The sequence below is a fragment of the Marmota monax genome, unplaced genomic scaffold (genome assembly GCF_021218885.2).
Source record: "Marmota monax isolate L192 unplaced genomic scaffold, Marmota_monax_Labrador192_F-V1.1 WCK01_AAM20220418_F8-fsc00103, whole genome shotgun sequence".
In the NCBI taxonomy this organism is placed as follows: domain Eukaryota; kingdom Metazoa; phylum Chordata; class Mammalia; order Rodentia; family Sciuridae; genus Marmota; species Marmota monax.
Window position 1 is genome coordinate 6,216,765 of NW_026694286.1, and position 23,336 is coordinate 6,240,100.

A 23,336-nucleotide genomic window follows, 5' to 3' on the forward strand; every position below is an offset into this window, starting at 1 on the left:
TTCATACTAAGGGAAGGAAAAATGATCTGAATACTGCCACTACATCAGTGTGCTCTCCCTGTGGGCCCAGTTTTACTTTTAGATTTAAAGTTCTAGGAACATAGGTAATGTTAAAATGTGGAAAAGGAAGACACATTTTTAGGAGTAACACCCCCGTCCTAATGTTTCCCAGCTGCTTCATGAGAATGAATAGAAATCATGATGCACAGCCTGCCTTCATGCAAGGAGCTTGGCGTTCCCTGAGAATATTAACTCATGAATCCTCTGGACTCTGGGTTACGTAGGTCAGTAATAGCCCCATTCTAAGGGCAGGAATGCGAAACTCAGAAGTTAAATGATAGTCCCCATATCACAATATTCATTAGCAAAAGATCTAGGATTATATCTCAGAAATTCCCAGTGCTGGTGAAACTGAATGTTGCCAATCCATAATGCCTCAGATGGGTTTTAAATTGAGCCCAACCTCATTAATGTTCCATAATGATGCTGAGACACATGGTAGATTGATGAGCCTCCTTCTCTCCAGGCTCAAGCTATCCATCCCCTGCATTAAACTGCTGTGAGTCACACATAAATGCATCACGGTAGTGATGAGCTCACTGTAGTAACTTAACAGAATTAGCAGTATTTATATAGACACATAAACTAAACAGCAAGGCTGAGAGAACAGCTAGCTCATTGTGCCTTATCACGTGTAAGAGAACAAACTTGGAAGGTTTGGATATTCCAGGGGAGCAGTACATTAGCTTTATTGATTGGAAAAGTACAGTTGAATTCTGTTTGCCTGAGTTAACATTTCTTGAGTTGACACCACAGCGTCTATGGCAGTGCTGCCCCAAAGAAATTTCTATTCAAACCCAGGAGATTGCTGAGCACTTGGCATGTGACTGGGATGAATGAGAAAGGTTTTATTTTTTTATTATTGTTTGAATTTAGACAGTACACAGACTCTTGGTCAGTGCAGATCCAAAGGGTTGGGGCTTCCATATAATATGAAACTTCCCAACCGAGCATTTTTTGTTTTCCCTTTGGCCATGAGTAGAGCCAAACCACCAGCTTTGTTTTGCAGGTTTTGTTAAAGCATGCCATATTTATTTGGTGCTTTAGTGATGTTGTCAAGGTCCTTTGTAGATGGAAGATGCTGCCCACAGTCCATGGTTTGATTGCCACTCAGTGAATTCATTTGGCACCTGTGGGACACTTTGTCAGAGACTTGGGATATAAAGATTATCAAGATGAGATGTTGCCCCTGCCCATGGGACAAAACAGACCAGGCAGAGGACAGATCCCCGTGGCTGTAGTCCTGCAGTTGACAGCTATGTATACAGTGCAATAATGATTCAGAGAAGGAAAACATTACTTATTAGCCTATCTAGACTCTTCTAAGTTCTTTCATGTTCTCTGGGAGCCCGAGGAGGTCTTTCACTAGTAACAATTCAGATTTCTCCCAACGGCTTCTGTTCCAAGAAACCCTTCATCTCTGCACTAAACTCTGAGGAGATTCACAGAGCTACCATGGACACTTCCCTTCACATGCAATGCGAAAGGGGATGTTGATGAGTCATTGTCCTGTAGTTGTTATAATATTGCCCATCTGGGCCTTATCTGAGAATAAAGCATACAGAAGGCCATATCAAGGGGTGTCACATTAGGTATGCTGAGAGAGTCAACTGAGCTTTGTGCAGTATAACTTTGAGTCCACTTCTTCCTGATATATAATTTTATACCTGCACTTGGGAAACTCTTGAGAAATATTTCTGAATAATTAATAGGAAAAAATTTAGAGGTTTTTGCATCCCTAATCTGAAAATCTGAGATCCACATTGTTTCAAAATCCAAGATTTTTGAACACTGACATACATGTGAAAAATTCTCTATCATAAAACTTTGTTTCATACACAAAATTACTAAAAAAGTTTTATATATATCATACTCATTCCTCTGCTTAATTCTCCTCACAGATGGACACAGAGTGTGTGAATACATTTCTTCTTTCAACAAGCACTTATCGATCATTTACTATTTGCTAGACACCACTGTAAAAAGATAATGAAAATTTTTCTTTAATCTTTGCATATAAGGTTTATATGAAACATAAATATTTCATGTTTAGACTTGGGTCCCATCCCCAAGATATATCATTATGTATATGCAATATCCTAAAATCAAAAAAAAAATTAAAACACTTCTGGTCCTATGCATTTTTGGATAAGGGATTTTCAACCATAAAAATTTAGTGTTTACTGAGTATTTACTTTTGCTAGTCACCACTCTGTGCACTTTGCATTTACTCCCAGATGCAACACTATTAAATAGGTAATATTATTTCTCTGTTTTATAGGTGAGAAAATTGAGGGCAAAGGAGGGTGAAAGGACTACACAGTTAATAAGATGTGGAGGCAGGACTCCAACCTGGGAGCTGCTATCTCTACTACCTGATGTGCACTTTGAGGGTTGTTTCCATTGGCATAGTTTAGCTTTTACCGTCACATTCTTCACAGGCCAGTCTCAGTGACAAGGCAGTTGAAGGACACTCTTGCTCTCCTTTCCTATCCTTCAACTCTCCATGCCACCCCACCCCTAATAAATATACAAAAGAACTAAAAACTGTACTTAAAAGTGGCTTCAAGATAAGTCCTCTGTTTATTAGACTGACCCCTGACGCCCTCTGTCAAGAAACTCTGGAGTACTACCTCTGCCTTCTGCAGAAGTTCTGTATGATGGCTTCATGTCTGTCATCTAAGAAGGACAATGGGGACAATTTAGTAATTGTTAATCCATTTTCAATCATTGTCACCTAGCTCTGAATGGGCACAGAGAGGACAGACTGTCAGAGGACTTTTTAGGAATGGGCCAGATATAAGGAAGAGCAGTAGCCAGCAGGGCTGCCCTGCCTGTGTCCTGCCTGGGAAAGCAGGATGCCCAGCTGGAGGGCACTGGGCAGCATCCTGATCCCAGGGTGGCAGGAAGGCAAAAGAAAGTCACACGTGGCCCCACCTACTTCCCAGCTTATTATTACACAACGTATACTGACTTTTTCATGAAGATATTTAAAAACCACAAATGCTGCACAAATATAAAATAGTTTCATGTAACTCAGTGAAGTCCTTACTTTTAAGTTGATGTATGGAGAAGGGAAGTCACTTGTCTGTGATCTAGTACATAGATAGTTGTTCTTTTGTGATATGAAACAATGAAGGTCTAGTTAAATTTATTAGGAAAGTTTATTTTTATAGACTTGGGAAGAGGCATGGCCCCTCCAGGCCAGCCTGACAATGGTCCTATACCAACTGTCTCCTTTAATAAAAAGTTTCCAAGCTTCAGGCTCCATTCCAAGTACATTCCTCCTATGTTGTTCTTAATCAGCATCCTCTCTCCCCGCCACCTGGAGTTTCTGCCCACCTTATCTTGACTTGACCCTCTGTATATCTGATGTGCACCTGTTTGTCACAGAAATATCCTACTCACTCCTCTGCTTAGTTCTCTTCACAGATGGACAAAGAGTGTGTGAACCCATTTCTTCTTTCAACAAGCACTTATTGATCATTTGCTATTTTCTAGACATCACTATAAAAAGATGATGAAAAATAAATCAGTTTGGCAATTATAATCTGGTGCAGGTTTTGGCAAATATTTTCTTATAAATGATCCAACAGTAAATATTTTAGCCTTTACAGGTAACTTAGTCCAATCCTCTGATATAACAAAATATCACACACACTGGATAACTTGTAAGTAATAGAAATATACTTCTCATGGTTTTAAAAACTGTAAATTCCAAGCTCAAGATCAAGGTGCTACTTTACAGATTCAATGTAATTCCCATCAAAATCTCAGTGACATTCCTTGCAGAAATAGAAAAAGCAATCATGAAATTCATCTGGAAAAATAAGAGACCCAGAATAGATAAAGTAATTCTAAGCAGGAAGAGTGAAACTGGTGGTATCGCGATTCCTGATTTTAAACTATACTATAGAGCAATAGTAACAAAAACAGCATGGTACTGGCACCAAAACAGGCTGGTAGACCAATGGTACAGAATAGAGGACACAGAGACAAATCCACAAAATTACAACTACCTTATATTAGACAAAGCTGCTAAAAACATGCAATGGAGAAAGGATAGCATCTTCAAAAAATTGTGCTGGGAGAACTGCAAATCCATATGTAACAAAATGAAATTGAATCCCTTTCTCTCACCATGCACAAAAGTCAACTCAAAATGGACCAAGGAGCTAGGAATCAGACCAGAGACTTTGTGTCTAATTGAATATAAAGTTGGCCTTAATCTTCATCACGTGGAGGCAGGTCCCAAATTCCTTAGCACCTATATCACAAGAGTTAAAACCAAGAATCAACAAATGGGAAGAATTCAAACTAAAAAGTTTTTTTCTCAGCAAGAGAAATAATATGTGAGGTGAATAGGGAGCCTACATCCTGGGCACAAATTTTTACCCCTCAAATATTAGATAGAGCTCTAATCTCTAGAATATACAAAGAACTCAAAAAGTTAAACAAAAAAAAAAAAAAAAACAAATAACCCAATCAACAAATGGGCCAAGGACTTGAACAGAAACTTCTCAGAAGAGGATATACAATCAATCAACAAATACATGAAAAAATGCTCACCATCTCTAGCAATCAGAGAAATGCAAATTAAAACTACTCTAAGATACCATCTCACTCCAATAAGAATGGCAGCCATTATGAAGTCAAACAACAATAAGTGCTGGCGAGGATGCAGGGAAAAAGGTACATTCATACATTGCTGGTGGGCCTGCAAATTGGTGCAGCCAATTTGGAAAGCAGTATGGAGATTCCTTGGAAAGCTGGGAATGGAACCAACATTTGACCCAGCTATTCCCCTTCTCGGACTATACCCAAAAGACCTAAAAAGAGCATACTACAGGGACACAGCCACATCAATGTTTATAGCAGCACAATTCACAATAGCTAGAATGTGGAACCAAACTAGATGCCCTTCAATTGATGAATGGATTTAAAAAATGTGGCATTTATACACAATAGAATATTACTCAGCACTAAAATATAACAAGATCATGGCATTTGCAGGGAAATGGATGGCATTAGAGCAGATTATGCTAAGTGAAGTTAGCCAATCCCTAAAAAACAAATGCCGAATGTCTTCTCTGATATTGGGGGGGTGGTGACTCAAAATGAGATAGGGAGGAAGAGCATGAGAAGAAGACTACCACTAAATAGGGAAGAGAGGTAGGAGGGAAAAAAAGGGAGAAGGGGAGTTGCATGGAAGATGGAAGGAGAACCTGATCGTTATACAGAATACATATATGATGTTGTGATGAGAAAAAGAAAAAAAAGTGTGTCACGTTAGATTGGATAGAGAGAAATGATAGGAGAGGAGGGGAGGAGTAGTGGGGATAGGAAGGGCAGCAGAATAGAATAAATATTATGATTGGTGTATGTATATAGGTGACTCTATGACCAGTGTAATTCTGCAATCTATACAATTAGAAAAATGAGAAATTATACCCCAATGATACAAATGTATGAATTGCCAAGATCATTGTAATGTCATGTGTAGTTAATTAAAAAAAAATTAAAAAAAACATCAAGGTGCTAGCAGGATAGGTTTCTGGTGAGGGCTACTTTCTGCTTCATAGTTGTCACCTTGTTGCAATGTCCTTCAGCAGAGGGAACAAACCCTGTGTCATCCCATGATGGAAGGGTAGTAGCATAAAAGGGCCTAGCTAGGTCCCCCAGCCATTTTAGAAGACACTAATCCGTTCTATGAAGGTAGAACCTTCATGGCCTAATCACTTTCGACAGATCCCACCCCCTAACACTGTTTTGTTGGGGATTAAGTTTCAACATTAATTTTGGACCATATCAACAAAGCAGCTAGTCTCAGTACAGATGTTTAGTTGCTTCAAAAGCAGCCAGACAAGACAGAAACCCAGTGGACCTGTGACCAATAAACCTTCATTGCAAAGCCAGGCATTGGACTTCAGCCTGCAGGCCATTGTAGGCAGAGGTAAAGCATATTTAAATCTACCTGCCGCCCTGATGACTTTATAGTCTGTGGCCCAAGCAAGGCCAAGGCATCATAGAACAATCAATCTCTGGTCCCAAAATAACAGAAAGCTATGTTGTTGTAACACTGTTGGGGACTGGTAAGACAAGGGTGAATGAGGGAAGAGTGGAAGGTCAGGGAGGACCTATTGGGCAAAAGAAAAGAGCATAGTATATGGAGTACAGTTTGGAGTCCTTGTTCCACTGCATGTTAGCTGGTGGCCTTGGGTAAGTCATTAGCCTTATCAATATCATAATTTCCTGAGAACCATCACCTGTTATAGAAATAAACTGAAATGTCACATAAAAACAATATTGACTATTGTCACTTGAAAGAAAAACCACATTTTCTTCACTATTCTTTCTTCTTTTTTTTTAAATTTTTTATTGTTGGCTGTTCAAAACATTACATAGTTCTTGATATATCATATTTCACAATTTGATTCAAGTGGGTTATGAGCTCCCATTTTTACCCCATATACAGATTGCAGAATCACATCAGTTACACATCCATTGATTTACATATTGCCATACTAGTGTCTGTTGTATTCTGCTGCCTTTCCTATCCTCTACTATCCCCCCTCCCCTCCCCTCCCCTCCCCTCCCCTCTTCTCTCTCTGCCCCCTCTACTGACATTCGTTTGTCCCCCTTATATTATTTTTCCCCTTCCCCTCACTTCCTCTTGTATGTACTTTTGTATAACTCTGAGGGTCTCCTTCCATTTCCATGCATTTTCCCTTCTCTCTCCCTTTCCCTCCCACCTCTCATCCCTGTTTAATGTTAATCTTCTTCTCATGCTCTTCGACCCTACTCTGTTCTTAGTTACTCTCCTTATATCAAAGAAGACATTTGGCATTTGTTTTTTAGGGATTGGCTAGCTTCACTTAGCATAATCTGCTCTAATGCCATCCATTTCCCTGTAAATTCTATGATTTTGTCATTTTTTAATGCAGAGTAATACTCCATTGTGTATAAATGCCACATTTTTTTATCCATTCATCCATTGAAGGGCATCTAGGTTGGTTCCACAGTCTAGCTATTGTGAATTGTGCTGCTATGAACATCGATGTAGCAGTGTCCCTGTAGCATGCTCTTTTTAGGTCTTTAGGGAATAGACCGAGAAGGGGAATAGCTGGGTCAAATGGTGGCTCCATTCCCAGCTTTCCAAGAAATCTCCATACTGCTTTCCAAATTGGCTGCACCAATTTGCAGTCCCACCAGCAATGTACAAGTGTACCCTTTTCCCCACATCCTCGCCAGAACTTGTTGTTGTTTGACTTCATAATGGCTGCCAATCTAACTGGAGTGAGATGGTATCTTAGGGTGGTTTTGATTTGCATTTCTCTGACTGCTAGAGATGGTGAGCATTTTTTCATGTACTTGTTGATTGATTGTATGTCCTCCTCTGAGAAGTGTCTGTTCAGGTCCTTGGCCCATTTGTTGATTGGGTTGTTTGTTCTCTTATTGTCTAATTTTTTGAGTTCTTTGTATACTCTGGATATTAGGGCTCTATCTGAAGTGTGAGGAGTAAAGATTTGTTCCCAGGATGTAGGCTCTCTATTTACCTCTCTTATTGTATCTTTTGCTGAGAAAAAACTTTTTAGTTTGAGTAAGTCCCATTTGTTGATTCTAGTTATTAACTTTTGTGCTATGGGTGTCCTATTGAGGAATTTGGAGCCCGACCCCACAGTATGTAGATCGTAGCCAACTTTTTCTTCTATCAGACGGCGTGTCTCTGATTTGATATCAAGCTCCTTGATCCATTTTGAATTAACTTTTGTGCATGGCGAGAGAAAGGGATTCAGTTTCATTTTGTTGCATATGGATTTCCAGTTTTCCCAGCACCATTTGTTGAAGATGCTATCCTTCCTCCATTGCATGCTTTTAGCCCCTTTATCAAATATAAGGTAGTTGTAGTTTTGTGGATTGGTTTCTGTGTCCTCTATTCTGTACCATTGGTCCACCCGCCTGTTTTGGTACCAGTACCATGCTGTTTTTGTTACTATTGCTCTGTAGTATAGTTTGAAGTCTGGTATCGCTATACCGCCTGATTCACACTTCCTGCTTAGCATTGTTTTTGCTATTCTGGGTCTTTTGTTTTTCCATATGAATTTCATGATTGCTTTCTCTATTTCTACAAGAAATGCCGTTGGGATTTTGATTGGCATTGCATTAAACCTATAGAGAACTTTTGGTAATATCGCCATTTTGATGATGTTAGTTCTGCCTATCCATGAACAGGGTATATTTTTCCATCTTCTAAGATCTTCTTCTATTTCTCTCTTTAGGGTTCTGTAGTTTTCATTGTATAAGTCTTTTACCTCTTTTGTTAGGTTGATTCCCAAGTATTTTATTTTTTTTGAAGATATTGTGAATGGAGTGGTTGTCCTCATTTCCATTTCAGAGGATTTGTCGCTGATATACAGGAATGCCTTTGATTTATGCGTGTTGATTTTATATCCTGCCACTTTGCTGAATTCATTTATTAGCTCTAATAGTTTCTTTGTAGAGCCTTTTGGGTCTGCTAGGTATAGAATCATGTCATCTGCAAATAGTGATAATTTAAGTTCTTCTTTTCCTATTTTGATGTCTTTAATTTCTTTCGTCTGTCTAATTGCTCTGGCCAGTGTTTCGAGAACTATGTTGAACAGAAGTGGTGAGAGAGGGCATCCCTGTCTTGTTCCAGATTTTAGAGGGAATGCCTTCAATTTTTCTCCATTCAGAATGATGCCAGCCTGAGGCTTAGCATAGATTGCTTTTACAATATTGAGGTATGTTCCTGTTATCCCTAGTTTTTCTAGAGTTTTGAACATAAAGGGATGCTGTACTTTGTCGAATGCTTTTTCCGCATCTATCGAGATGATCATATGATTCTTATTTTTAAGTCTATTGATGTGGTGAATAACATTTATTGATTTCCGTATATTGAACCAGCCTTGCATCCCAGGGATGAATCCTACTTGATCATGGTGCACAATTTTTTTGATAAGTTTTTGTATCCGAGTGGCCAGAATTTTATTGAGGATTTTTGCATCTAGGTTCATTAGAGATATTGGTCTGTAGTTTTCTTTCTTTGAAGTGTCTTTGTCTGGTTTAGGTATCAGGGTGATGTTGGCCTCATAGAATGAATTTGGAAGTTCTCCCTCTTTTTCTATTTCCCGAAGTAGCTTGAAAAGTATTGGTATTAGTTCCTCTTTAAAGGTTTTGTAAAACTCTGCTGTATACCCATCCGGTCCTGGGCTTTTCTTAGTTGGTAGTCTTTTGATGGTTTCTTCTATTTCCTCAATTGATATTGGTCTGTTTAGGTTGTCTATATCCTCCTGACTCAATCTGGGCAGATCATATGACTTAAGAAATTTATCTATGCCTTCACTATCTTCTAATTTATTGGAGTATAAGGATTCAAAATAATTTTTGATTATATTCTGTATTTCTGAAGTGTCTGTTGTGATATTGCCTCTTTCATCCCGTATGTTAGTAATTTGAGTTCTCTCTCTTCTTCTCTTCGCTAGCATGGCTAAGGGTCTGTCGATTTTGTTTATTTTTTCAAAGAACCAACTTTTAGTTTTGTCAATTTTTTTCAATTGTTTCTTTTCTTTCGATTTCATTAATTTCAGCTCTGATTTTAATTATTTCTTGCCTTCTACTTCTTTTGCTGTTGTTTTGCTCTTCTTTTTCTAGGATTTTGAGATGAAGTATGAGATCATTTATTTGTTGGTTTTTTCTTTTTTTAAGGAGTGAACTCCAAGCAATGAATTTTCCTCTTAGAACTGCTTTCAGTGTGTCCCATAGATTCCGATATGTTGTGTCTGTGTTTTCATTAATCTCTAAGAATTTTTTAATTTCTTCCTTGATGTCTTCTATAACCCATTGATCGTTCAGTAACCTATTGTTCATTCTCCAAGTGATGTATTCTTTTCCCTTCCTTCTTTTATCGTTGATTTTCAGTTCCATTCCATTATGATCAGATAGGATGCATGGTATTATCTCTACTCCTTTATATTGTCTAAGAGTTTCCCTGTGACATAATATATGATCTATTTTTGAGAAGGATCCATGTGCTGCTGAGAAAAAAGTGTAACTGCTTGATGTTGGGTGGTATATTCTATATATGTCAATTAAGTCTAGGTTATTAATTGTGTTATTGAGTTCTATAGTTTCCTTATTCAACTTTTGTTTGGAAGATCTGTCCAGTGGTGATAGAGGTGTGTTGAAGTCTCCCATGATTATTGTATGGTGGTCTATTAGACTCTTGAACTTGAGAAGTGTTTGTTTGATGAACATAGCTGCACCATTGTTTGGGGCATATATATTTATGATTGTTATGTCTTGTTGGTGTATGGTTCCCTTGAGCAGTATGTAGTGTCCCTCTTTATCCCTTTTGATTAACTTTGGCTTGAAATCTATTTTATTTGATATGAGTATGGATACTCCTGCTTGTTTCCGAAGTCCATATGAGTGATATGATTTTTCCCAACCTTTCACCTTCAGCCTATGTATGTCTTTTCCTATCAAATGCGTCTCCTGTAGGCAGCATATTGTTGGGTCTTGTTTTGTGATCCATTCTACTAGCCTGTGTCTCTTGATTGGTGAGTTTAAGCCATTAACATTTAGGGTTATTATTGAGATATGGGTTGTTCTTCCAGCCATATTTGTTTATTTATGTTACTAAACATGGTTTGTTTTCCTCTTTGATTATTTTCCCCCCTTTAGTGTCCTACCTCCCACTGTTGGTTTTCATTGTTATTTTCCATTTCCTCTTCCTGTAATGTTTTGCCAAAGATGTTTTGAAGAGATGGTTTTCTAGTTGCAAATTCTTTTAACTTTTGTTTATCGTGGAAGGTTTTAATTTCATCTTCCATCCTGAAGCTTAATTTCGCTGGAAACACAATTCTTGGTTGGAACCCATTTTCTTTCAGTGTTTGAAATATGTTATTCCAGGATCTTCTAGCTTTCAGAGTCTGTGTTGAAAGATCAGCTGTTATCCTGATTGGCTTACCCCTAAATGTGATCTGCTTCCTTTCTCTTGTAGCTTTTAAAATTCTCCCCTTATTCTGTATGTTGGGCATCTTCATTATAATGTGTCTAGGTGTGGATCTCTTATGATTTTGCACATTCGGCGTCCTGTAGGCTTCTAGGATTTGGGGTTCTGTCTCATTCTCAAGTCTGGGAAGTTTTCTCGTATTATTTCATTGAATAGATTGCTCATTCCTTTGGTTTGAAACTCTGTCCCTTCCTGTATCCCAATGACTCTTAAATTTGGTCTCTTGATGTTATCCCATATTTCTTGGATGTTCTGCTCATGGTTTCTTAACAGTCTTGCTGAGCTGTCTATGTTCTTTTCAAGTTGAAATACTTTATCTTCATTGTCTGATGTTCTGTCTTCTAAGTGTTCTACTCTGCTGGTAGTATTCTCAATTGAGTTTTTAAGTTGGCTTATTGCTTCCTGCATTTCTAGGATTTCTGTTTGTTTGTTTTTTATAACCTCTATTTCCCTGTATAGTTGATCTTTTGCTTCTTGGATTTGTTTATGTAATTCATTGTTGAAGTGATCTTTCATTGTCTGATTTTGCTGTCTGATGTCTTCCTTGAGACTCCAGATCATCTGAAGCATGTATATCCTGAATTCTTTATCTGACATTCCATCTGCTGCAGCTATTACCTCTTCTAACGTTGAGTTGACCTGCAATGCTTGTGGTCCTTTCTTTCCTTGTCTCATCATACTGTTCGCGTTCCTTTCTACTTGGTGAAACTGTTATGCTATTGAATTTTCCCCCTATATATTTATATTGGTCTTGTATAGTTGCAAAGTCTCCCTCGCAGGCGCGGGCGGCGGCTCTGTCCCTCTGCGGGCCGCTAGGCTTGTTCTGTCGGTGGTCACAGTTCTGTCTACTTTGCAGGCGCAGGCAGCGGCACTGCCCCTCTGCAGGCCTCTGGGGCTGAACTGCCAGTGGGTCGCAGGTCCGCCTACGTTGCAGGCGCGGGGGGGGAGGGCAGCTCTACCCTTCCTCAGGCCACTGGGCCTGTTCTGTCTCTCGGTTGCAGGTCTGGCCTGTTCTGATGGTGGTCACAGTTCCGTCTACCTTGCAGGCGCGGGGGGGAGGGGGTGGCTCTGCCTCTCAGCAGGCCGCTGCTCCTCTTCTGCTGGTGGGTCGCAGGCCCGCCTACCTTGCAGGAGTGATTGGAAGCTCTGCCACTCCGCGGGCCACTGGGCCTTTTCTGTCAGTGGTCACAGTTCCGCCTACCTGACAGGCGCGGGGGGTGGGGGGCGGCTCTGCCCCTCAGCAGGCCGCTGGGCCTGTTCTGTGGGTGGTCACAGTTCCCTCTACCTTGCCGGCGCAGGGGGAGGGGGCGGCTCAGCCTCTCAGCAGGCCGCTGCTCCTCTTCTGCAGGTGGGTCACAGGCCCGCCTACCTTGCAGGAGTGATTGGAAGCTCTGTCCCGCCGCGGGCCACTGGGCCTTTTCTGTCGGTGGTCACCGTTCCACCTACCTGGGAGGCGCGGAGGGTGGGGGGCGTCTCTGCCCCTCAGCAGGCCGCTGGGCCTGCTCTGTGCGTGGTCACAGTTCCCTCTACCTTGCCGGTGCAGGGGGAGGGGGCGGCTCTGCCTCTCAGCAGGCCGCTGCTCCTCTTCTGCCGGTGGGTCGCAGGCCCGCCTACCTTGCAGGAGTGATTGGAAGCTCTGTCCCACCGCGGGCCACTGGGCCTTTTCTGTCGGTGGTCACCTGGCAGGCGCGGGGGGTGGGGGGTGGCTCTGCCCCTCAGCAGGCCGCTGGGCCTGCTCTGTGCATGGTCACAGTTCCCTCTACCTTGCCGGTGCAGGGGGAGGGGGCGGCTCTCTATTCTTTCTTCTTCAAAGTAGACTCAGTCATTTAAAATGAAAATTGGCTGTGGTCAGTGGCTCACACCTGTAAACCCAGTGGCTTGGGAGGCTGAGACAGAAGGATCGAGAGTTCAAAACCAGCCTCAGCAAAAGCAAGGCACTAAGCAACTCAGTGAGACTCTGTCTCTAAATAAAATACAAAATAGGGCTGGGGATATGTCTCAGTGATCAAGTGCCCCTGAGTTTAATACTTGGTACTCCCAAAAATAAAATAAATAAAATAAAATGAAAATCAGCATTTTGAAGTCTCAGGTTCCAAATGAATAGTTAGTACATAATTACCAGTGCCATCTTGCTCTGTAGTTTTAGCCCCACTGTGGATGGTGTCCCAGCTATTCCCAGACTTGGCTCTGGCTTGTGTTTCTGAGTGGTTTGCACTGGATGTGGCCTTTCACCTTGATTTCTGGGCTGCATTTTCTAGCATCCCCCTGCCCTCCATCCTACTCCCACCCACCCCTTAGTGTTTCTGTATTGGATTGCATTGTTTTTGTACCTGTCCAGGGACAATGATATGAAGAGACTTCTCTGCTCCAGCCTTTCTGTCCAGTCCTCTTCCTTCTCCCCTTCCGTAGTACCTTAAAGCCTTTCCTTGTGCTCCTGTGTTCTGTTGGCTATCATTTTCTAAAATCCCTCTAGAATTTTGTTATTGATAATTGGCTTACATAAATATATGATTTTATGTGAATATATAGTATATGTGTATATGTATATATACACACATACACTGGTTATTTAATTTTCTCTAAGGCTCCATCATGGCATATCCTAAGAGATCAATCACTTAAGCCACCTGCAAAGTTATTAATGCTTGTTAAATAGAGGATCCAAATCCCAGACAGATCTGTTAATCCACTCCAGCAAATTAGAGTGAATTTGATACCAGGTAGGGGATGAAGGAAAACCACTACCTTAGGCTTCAGTAGCACAACTGCTCAGGCACCAGCACCGGCCTGCGTCTGGGTCAGATCCTGAGATCTGAGCAGTGTGTCAGTAGGGAGGACGCCCATTTCAGCCTGCATTTCCTGCAGTGCTTTGTGCCACTCTTTCATCATCACCATTTGGCAACTGCTTCACTTAGGCTGTCTGTCTATACAGCAGTAACAGTAAATCTTGGCTGTTGTTAAAGTTGTACAAGGATTTAAGGAATGAAAGAAAACAAGGATACTTCCCTAACCATGCTTATGTATATGCCCATAGATGCTTAATGGCTGTTTCTTTATAGGTTTAGAGATTAGTATTATCATCTCCCTTTCCATAAACATGTATGTAATTGCACAAAGGTCAGTGTCACTCACTGGGAAGTCTGCCTCACAGAGTCAAGGCCCTGAGGATAGCACCACTTACCTCCTGTGAGGAATTGGGGATTCCATCAACCTATCTTCAAGATGCTTGTTAGTGCTTTTCAAAGAACATTAAAAAGTGCTTGTAATGATCTCATTCACTGTATTCCAGCAGTGTTCGCATATAAAATGGCGTTAATGGCACTTAAAATCTGTTTATTGGCTTTTGCTCCTAAGTAAGTTAAACTTTTCCGTTATTTACACTGTAGAATTGCGGAGCTAGCCCTTTCCCATTAGAAACTAACACTCTGTCTGCTGTTACCACCACACACACAGACACAGCCCCTATTACTCTCCACAGTTCCTAGCTATAATAAACTCCAAGTTGAAGGCATACACCAAATCTCCAGCTAACGAGGCAGCCTTCTTGCAGCTGGCTCTGAGTTCTGGAGGGCTGACTGCTGAAAAGAATGAGCCAGAATCTGCAGGAGCATTCCAGGCAGATTCCAGCCTCCTCTTTACTGTCATTCATTCAACAGATACATATTGATCTGCCATGTGTCAGGCGCTGTGCCAAAATGAAGTCATTCTTTCCACTAATATTTGTTGAGTGCCTATTTCAGACCAGACACAATCCTACATGTCAGAGACAGAGCTGGGAACAAAATAGCAGACTACTTTGTGGGTATAGTGCTTAATGTTCTTGCAGAGGGGACAGAAAAGTAATCACTTAGTGCATAGTAAAATATGTGTATCACAAAGTGACTCATGCAAAAAGCAAAAATAAAGCAGGGGACGAAGATGGTCTGAGGTGTCAGTTGCAGTTCCCCAGTTCCCTGAGGGAGGGGACACAATGCCAGCCAGGACTAGAAGCAGGAGAGCAAGTGGCAATTCCAGACACAAGCTTTGAGGCATAAGAAGTGTGGTCAGGATGGCAAGGAGGCCAGTGTTAGCAGAGCAAAGGGAATGAACAGGAAAGTTGTAGGGTGGGGGGACACTGGGGTGAGCACACTAACAACAGCCGACAGAGTCCTTAGCCTCATGAACTTGATAGGGTTAGGAGAACTAGTAGGATTAATTAAATGATCCCATGTGATTGCACAAATAAATCAAATTGAAGTTAAGGGCATAAAAAGAAGCGCATAGTATCATGAGAACTCAAAATGTGGGGGTTGATTTATTCAGGAGGTATGGGAAGATGACCCTTAAGATGTGACATGGAAGACAACTGAATTAAGAGGATAAAATAAGCTGAATGCAGTTGTGCATGCCTTTTTTAATCCCTGTAGTTTGGGAGGTTGAAGCAGGAAGATCACGAATTCAACTCCAGCTTCAGCAACTTAGTGAGGCCCTAAGCCATGTAGCCAGACCCTACCTCAAAATAAAAAATAAGAAGTGATGGGGATGTTGTACCTCAGGGTCCAATCCCTGGTACCAAAAGAAAAAAAAAGGATAAGAACCTTGTCACATGAGGGAACCCCTTAAATCTGAAGAACTAGACAGAAACCAGGGTGTTCAGAGCTGGGATCGATTGGAGGTGGAAGTTAGGCAAGGGAAGGAAGGGAACAGGTGAATCCAGACCACAGAGCCTTTTAGGGCACATTAAGGATTTTAATTTTATTTATAATTTTATTATAATTATAATTACAAGGGAGACCTCATTAAGAAATTTTGGGGGGAGGGTAGGGGTAGTGGATTGTTAATTAAATTTGCATTGAAAATTTTTGGTCAGAGGAATAGAAAATGGATCAGAAAAGAACACTAGTTAGGAGATCCTGGGTAGCCCAGGTGAGAAACAATAGTGCTGTGGCTGGAGAAAAGTTATGTTATAGATTCAAGAGAAGTAATTGACCAAACTGAAATATGGATAGAATATGGAGTAAGACAGAGGAGGCAGAGATGACCCAGACTTCCAATTTGCAGAAAGATGATAGATGGACATTTGGATAGATAGCAGATGGAGGGATGGGCTATTTACTCAGATGGGCAACACTGGAAGGAAGCAGTTTTGAAGAGGAGCTCAGAGGTGAGCTTCAAGGTAGCAGTAGCATGGAAAGCTTATGGGTTTAAGTGGGGAACATTTTGAAACATTTGAATGGGCTGCCAGTCGATGGTTGTATAAAACTTGTCCTGGATATGTTAGTGACTCATGGGGCAGACAGGTGGCTGGAGAAGCCTTTGGCATGATGAGATTGTCTGTGAAGAAGTATAGAAGACATGGAGAGCCCAGGACCAACCCAAAGGGGCTGTAATAATAGACAATACGGAGATGAAACTGCTCAGCCCAGACACAGGAACATTGTGTCGTGCAGAAATGGGGGGGTGTTCATGACATCCTGTTGGTATACCTAGGAATGTCAAGACTGAGGTAGTGGCAAGGACAGAACAAGTGTGGCATTAGCTAGGAAGGGGAGAGAGGGCCCCTTCTGAATTTGGATGTCATCTTCACTGGGGCACTCCAGGCATCCCTGTGTAGTTTTCTAATAATGAGAAAACTAAAAGGGCTCTGAAAACTTTCCACCTAATCTGTCCCTCCAGCTTCTTTTAATTAATAGATCAATCTTGGTGGCTTGCATTAAAGACTTCACTTTTTTGTATTGGATTTTGTTTTGTAGCAAAGTTGTCTCTGCTAACTAAGTGACTCCTACAGTGCCTCCTCCCCCTTTTCCTTCCTCTTCTCCTCCCCCTCCCTCTTCCTTTCTCCTTTCTCTTCCCCAACCCCCTCCTCTGGAATCTATAATTGTCATGATCTGACTTAGCTGTAAAAGCCAGAGCCCTGGGAAGGGAGAGAACAAGAATTTAGTTAGAGGAGACAGAGTTGGTGGAGAGAGCTTTGGCATTAAATTCGGGTGGTCAAGAGCAAGGGAGAAATAGATTGACACAATGCATAGAGTAAAGTCTGGGATCTCTTCCAGGATTCTGAAAAGTGAAGAGTGCAAGTCTGTTAACAGAGGGACTAGGTAAACAAGGAGCCAGAAACAACACAAGACACACAAGAAACCAGCAGAAAGTGATTCCTCTGTAGTGCCACCTACCATTAAATGCAGGAGTCCTATCTTTGCTCCTTGCTCAGAGCCTGTGTGGCTGGATTGTAAGGCCCCAGGGGGAAACCAGCAAGTTCAACACCAAGGGGTAGGATGCCAAGCACTTCCTACTGGTTATGGTCACCTGGCTCTTCTGCATCTTGTACCTTGAAACAGGTGCAGCAGCATCCTTGGTGATAATAACTATAAAAGAAGCAAAGCCATTCTTGGCAGAATCAGTGGTAATTAAATTAATTTTAAGTCTTCCCTCAGAGGCCAAATGTTACTTAGATCATTGTGATTCCAATTTACCTTAAGTATGTCATCAATATTTGGCAGACAGAGAAAATTGGCTAGAGGTGAAAGATTATCAGTGATGTACTTCATTTCTGCCCCGATGGGTATATCTAATTACTTGCAAGTTAAAATTGTAAGACCATTACCAATATCGTTATGTTTAGTATGAAAGTGTGAAAATATTCGAAGCTTCTTAGAGGTATTTTTAAATAATTACTTGATGAAAGTGTGTAAGTACCACATTTTAGAGACTTAGGACAGAGAATTTTTTTTCTTAATTGCCCAGCAGTTTTCTGAAGTATTTTTCTTTGTCACTGATAATAATTGTACATATTTGTGTGGAGGGGTATAATTTGATAATTCAACACTTACAATGTATAATGGTCAGATGAGAATTATTAGCATTTCCCTCTCCTTAAACATTGATCATTTCTTTGTGTTGGAAAAGTTCAAGCTCCTCTCTTCTAGTTCTTTATAAAAGATATAATAGGGGGCTGGGGTTATGGCTCAGTGGTAGAGTGCTCGCCTCACACATGTAGGGCCCTGGATTCGATCCTCAGCACCACACAAAAATAAATAAACAAAATAGAGGTATTGTGTCCAACTACAACTTAAAAAATAAATATTAAAAAAAGCTATAATAGATTGTTGTGAAGTGTAATCATATACCAATATCCTCCCTCTGTCCCCTCGCCCTCTCCTTCCTAGCTCATAGACACCTGCTTTACTCCTCCATGACCTGCCTCCAGTGTATTGTGCCTGTATACATGCATTCACACATACATGCATACCTATGTGTTCAAAAACCTCAGCACATGAGAATTTTCCAAAAATAAGTGATGATTTGTTATGATCAGTTTTTTATGTGCCAGTTTCCTACCCGCAAAATATTAGGTTTTCCCCCCCTTTTTATCTAGTAAAATCTTTTTAAAAGATATGAGAGAAATAGCACATAGTCTTTTGTGCAGATTGAGTTTCTCAAAAAGGCAGAGTTTATTATATTTCATGATGGGGTAACCCTGAGTTGTGATTATGTTATAAATATTATTTGGATTTTTATCATATCCCAGTCATTCATGGCAAATAGGCTCTTTTTTCCCTCCAATTATAAAAGAAGTTCATTCACATTAAAGAAAACATGTACTGTAAAAAAAATGTTTGGGGAAATTGCCCAGACCCTCAAAGACAGACTAAACTACATAGACAGTTGAAGTAGTACATAAAATCATAAAGGTAAAAAAGAAAACCACTCCAAAATTTACCCCCAGCAGAAACCCCATCATTCCTTCCAGTTATTCCACTGTGCGTAGTTATGTACATAGAATCATCATTGAGTATCTGGGGTACTGGTGCTAGGTCACCACCCCATCAGGTACCAAAATATACAGATGCTCAAACCCCTTATATAACATGGTATAGGGTTGGCATATAAACTACACATATCACCCTGTATACTTTAAATCTAGATTACTTATAACATCTACTACAATGTAAATGCTATATAAATAGTTGTCATACTTATTCTTTAGGGAATAATGTCAGGAAAAACTCTGTACATGTTCAGTACAATTATATCTCAAATACTTTTAATTCATAGTTGCTTGATTCTGTAGATGTGGAACCCACAGACAAGGAGAGCCAGCTATGTACTCATGCATCTGATTACTTCATGTAGATGGACTCTAATTAGATATGTTGCTTTGTGGCCTGCTCTTCTTCACTCTATAATATGTCACTGTGACCTTTCTTCATTATTAAATTAAAGCAAAAGTAATCCTTTTTAATGATTGTATTACAATCTTTTGTTTATATGACCACCATGGATCAGTTCCCAACTGATACCATTGAAAGGTTTAAACAAGATGCTAAAAGAAAAAAAATGTATTTCATAAAAGCATCTCTCAGCATAGATCACCAGAGAGGGAAGAGTCTAGAAGAAAAAATGAAATAGTCCAGGTGAAAATTTAACAAGTCTTAAATTAAGTCATTGTCAGTAATGAGACTACTGGTTACTAACTTTTTAATTTATTTCTTATCACTTGCCAAACATTTACTAATGTATCATACACAAACAATAAAATGTTAGCTTGAGTATTATTCCCATTTACAGTGGGGCAAACTGAAGTGCTAATTAAGTAACATGTTCAAGATCACATAACCAGAAAGTGATAGGACTGTGATTCAAACAGGAATGCTGGCTCCAGAGCAGAGATCATAAGCTCTATACTACACTGCAAAGAAATAGGGATCAAAAAGGAAAGTTATTGCATAGATGCCAGGGAATTAAAATCTACAAGTTGTTAAGCAGGATTCAGCCTTTTTCCTGTCTCCCTGGAAAAGCAGCTCACATTCCTTTAAGGGGCTGCTGGAGTTTTCAGTTCTGCCCTTCTCTGCTTTTCCCAAGCAAGCATTTTTGGTTCTGATGATCATGTTGTGAAACTTGTACAAGGATGTTGCTTTTTTTTTTTTTTGTACTGGGGTTTGAACTCAGGGGCACCACTGAGCCACATCCCCAGCCCTATTTTGTATTTTTTTTTATTTTAGAGACAGGGTCTTTCTGAGTTCTTAGTGCCTCACCCTTGCTGAGGCTGGCTTTGAACTCACTATCCTCCTGTCTCAGCCTCCCTAGTCACTGGGATTATATAGGCATGCACCACCGTGCTCAGCTAGGATGTTGCTTTTGTTCATGTAAGGGGTGAACTATGTTCTATACACTTGATATGTGTGATCTCTTTTGATATTCCCAAGAGTCCTATGAAAGTAGTCCACTTTTACCCCTCTTTTTACCAAAGAAGCTCATCAAGCTTCAAAGGTGTGTAAGTTCACCAGTCGTGGGAATTGTAGAGCTAGCATCAGGGTCTGTAGATTCCCAAGGCCCTGTTACTATCATTTAATACCAAATATGAGTGTTAAATAGCTTTGGAATAACCAAGAAAAAAATTCTGGGAGAGAAACTTCAGATGGAAGCTAGTAACTCTAAAGCTCAGATCTTCTCAAACTTCCTGGGCTGTGTCCTCCAAAAGTCGTAAGTCCTCAGAGTTTTGACCCCATGGTTTTCATGGTTAATAATTTACCTGTTGTCCACCACAATCCCATTAGATTCCCAAATTTTGTACCTGAGCTATTGAGTTCTCCAAACTGCTTCCTCCTTTCAACCTGAATGTTTAGTCACTGGTCCTAAGAGAGGCCCATCTAGTGGCCTCTACAGCAGACTGGAGGGCAGAGGCTCTGTTGATGGACACTTGGCATTTCTTTGGGCACTTTGCCTGAGTTACTCTCATATATGCCACATGTTGGAAATGTCCTTTATGTATTTCCTCATAGAAATTGGGTATGACTTAGCCTCAGTAATGCTCCATGAGAATAATTGAGTTTTCCTAAAAGAATGATTTATCTTCTTAATTGGCATCTAACTCAAGGTAAATGAGATTCCAAGAAAATATGGTGATGGGGATTCACACACCAATTTATTGGACTCCAACAATCTGTTTTTATTGTTTTTGTTGTATTGTTTAGTGATACTAGGGTTTGAACCCAGAATCTTATACATGCTAAGCAAACACTTTACCACTGAGCTATATCCATAACTCTTTTTAGATTTCATTTTGAAACAGGGTCTCACTAAGTTGCTGAGGCTAGCCTCAAACTTGTAATTCTCCTGTCTTAACCTCCTGAGTTGCTGAGATTACAGGTGTGTGCCAACATTCCTAGCTTCCATCATTGTGTTGGTTTGTTTTCCAGTGCTAGAATGTAAATACTAGGCAAGAGATCTACCACTAAGCCACACCCCCAGTTCACATATATATTGTTTTGTTTTATTTTGGTTTTTTGACAGTCTGTTTTTTTCAGTTTTATTGATTTTTTTAAAGACACGACAGAGGAATGCATTACAGGTCTTATTACACATGTAGAGTTCAATTTTTCATATCTTTGAATATAGAGTATGTTCATACCAATTCATGCCTTTATACATGTACTTTGGGGTTTTTTGCATTATGATTTTTTTGCATTACAATTCTTATTACACATATATACCACATTTTTTCATATCTGTTTATATATAAAGTATATTGACACCCAATTCGAGTCGTATGCTCTTTTTAAGTGTTTTGGGTATAGACTGAAGAGAGGGATAGCTGGGTCAAATGGTGGTACCATTTCCAGATTTCCAAGGAATCTTCATACTGCTTTCCATGTTGGCTATACCAATTTGCAGTCCTACCAGCAATGTATGAGTGTGCCTTTTCCCCCACATCCTCTCCAACACTTAATGTTGTTTGTCTACATAATAGCTGCCATTCTGACTGGAGTGAGATGATATCTTAGAGTAGTTTTGATTTGCATTTCTCTGATTGCTAGAGATAATGAATATTTTTTTCATATATTTGTTGGTTGATTGTATATCCTCTTCTGAGAAGTGTCTGTTAAGGTCCTTGGCCCATTTGTTCATATTGTTTTGATAACCAACTTAGCACTTGACTTCAGAGAGGAAACCTTAGAATCCAGGTCATTTTTAGTTGTTCAAGTGTCAGTTTAGCCTAGGCTCCGTGGCTGGAAGGAACATTCTTTTGGCTTCTATTGCTTTTTACTTCTTTCATGGACTCATTATTTGTGAGGGTGATACTTTCCTATTGTATCCTGTTTAGGAAGCCTGATTTCACTCACATCCACCTGAAGGAAGGCAGGCGGATTAACTTAACAGGTGCTGATACATGATAGCCAAGAAATGCAATATGTAGAGACCAATCTGCTTTTCATGGGCAAAATACATGTCAAGTGTTCTCCTCTAGAGCTGGATGTTAGCCCACTCTTCACCACTAGCCTACACAGTTGGCCCTCCATAGTCATAGTTTCCACATCCATGGATTCAACCAACCTCAATTGAACGTATTTGAAAAAAACGTTGCATTTTTCTTATCATTATTTCCTAAACAACACAATATAGCAACTATTTACACAGCACTTACATTGTACTAGGTATTATAAGTAATTTAGGGATGATTTAGAGTATGTGGGAGGATGTGCATAAATTATATGCAGATACTAGACCACTTTCAGTTAGAGCATTGATGGATTTTCATTTCCACACAGGGTCCTAGAACCAATCTCTCAGATACCAAGGACACCTGTGTCTCCTTGGATAAGACAGATTCACTTCTTAGTATATACACTCATCTTTCCACTAAAAGAAAGAATACTTAATGAACTTCAGTTTCCTAATTCTTAAACATATCTACTGAGTTCACATTAATAATGTAGACTCTATTGGAAGCCATAGAGTCACTGTTACCTCTGTACTTACTTCATCAGGGAAAGGGAATGAGCCCATCTCAAGGATCTGCCTGGCAAAGAATGCCCTGGGCTTCAAGACCCCAAGACCATGAATGCCCTTCCCATCCTGGAAAATGCTACTTCTAGGGTGTCTGGGGCTGGAGGGGAACATGGGGAGGTCATATATAAGAGAGGGAAGGAAGATTTGCTCTCTTATTTTCTTTCATTTGTGGTAAACATAACATAAAATGTATTATTTTAACTACTTTTTTAAGTGTAGAGTTTAGTGGCATTAAATACATTCAAATTGTTGAGTAGCCATTACCACCATCCATCTCCAGAATTCACTTCATCTTGCAAAACTGAAACTGTAGCCATTAAACAACACGCCATTCCTCCCTCAACCCAGTCCTTAATAACTACCATTCTTTTTCTACCTCAATGAATTTGAACATTCTAGATACCACACAAGCCAATCTCTGTAGTATTTATCCTTTTGATGGAGCATAATGTCTTCAAGGTGTACTCATTAA

The 23,336-nt window shown here is 40.2% G+C and overlaps 1 protein-coding gene across 7 annotated transcripts in view; it reads left to right on the forward strand.

Moving 5' to 3' along the window:
* The window catches only part of Ptprm (protein tyrosine phosphatase receptor type M), an 821,378-nt gene that overhangs the window by 700,341 nt on the left and 97,701 nt on the right, over positions 1–23,336 (forward strand). The window lies entirely within an intron of this gene.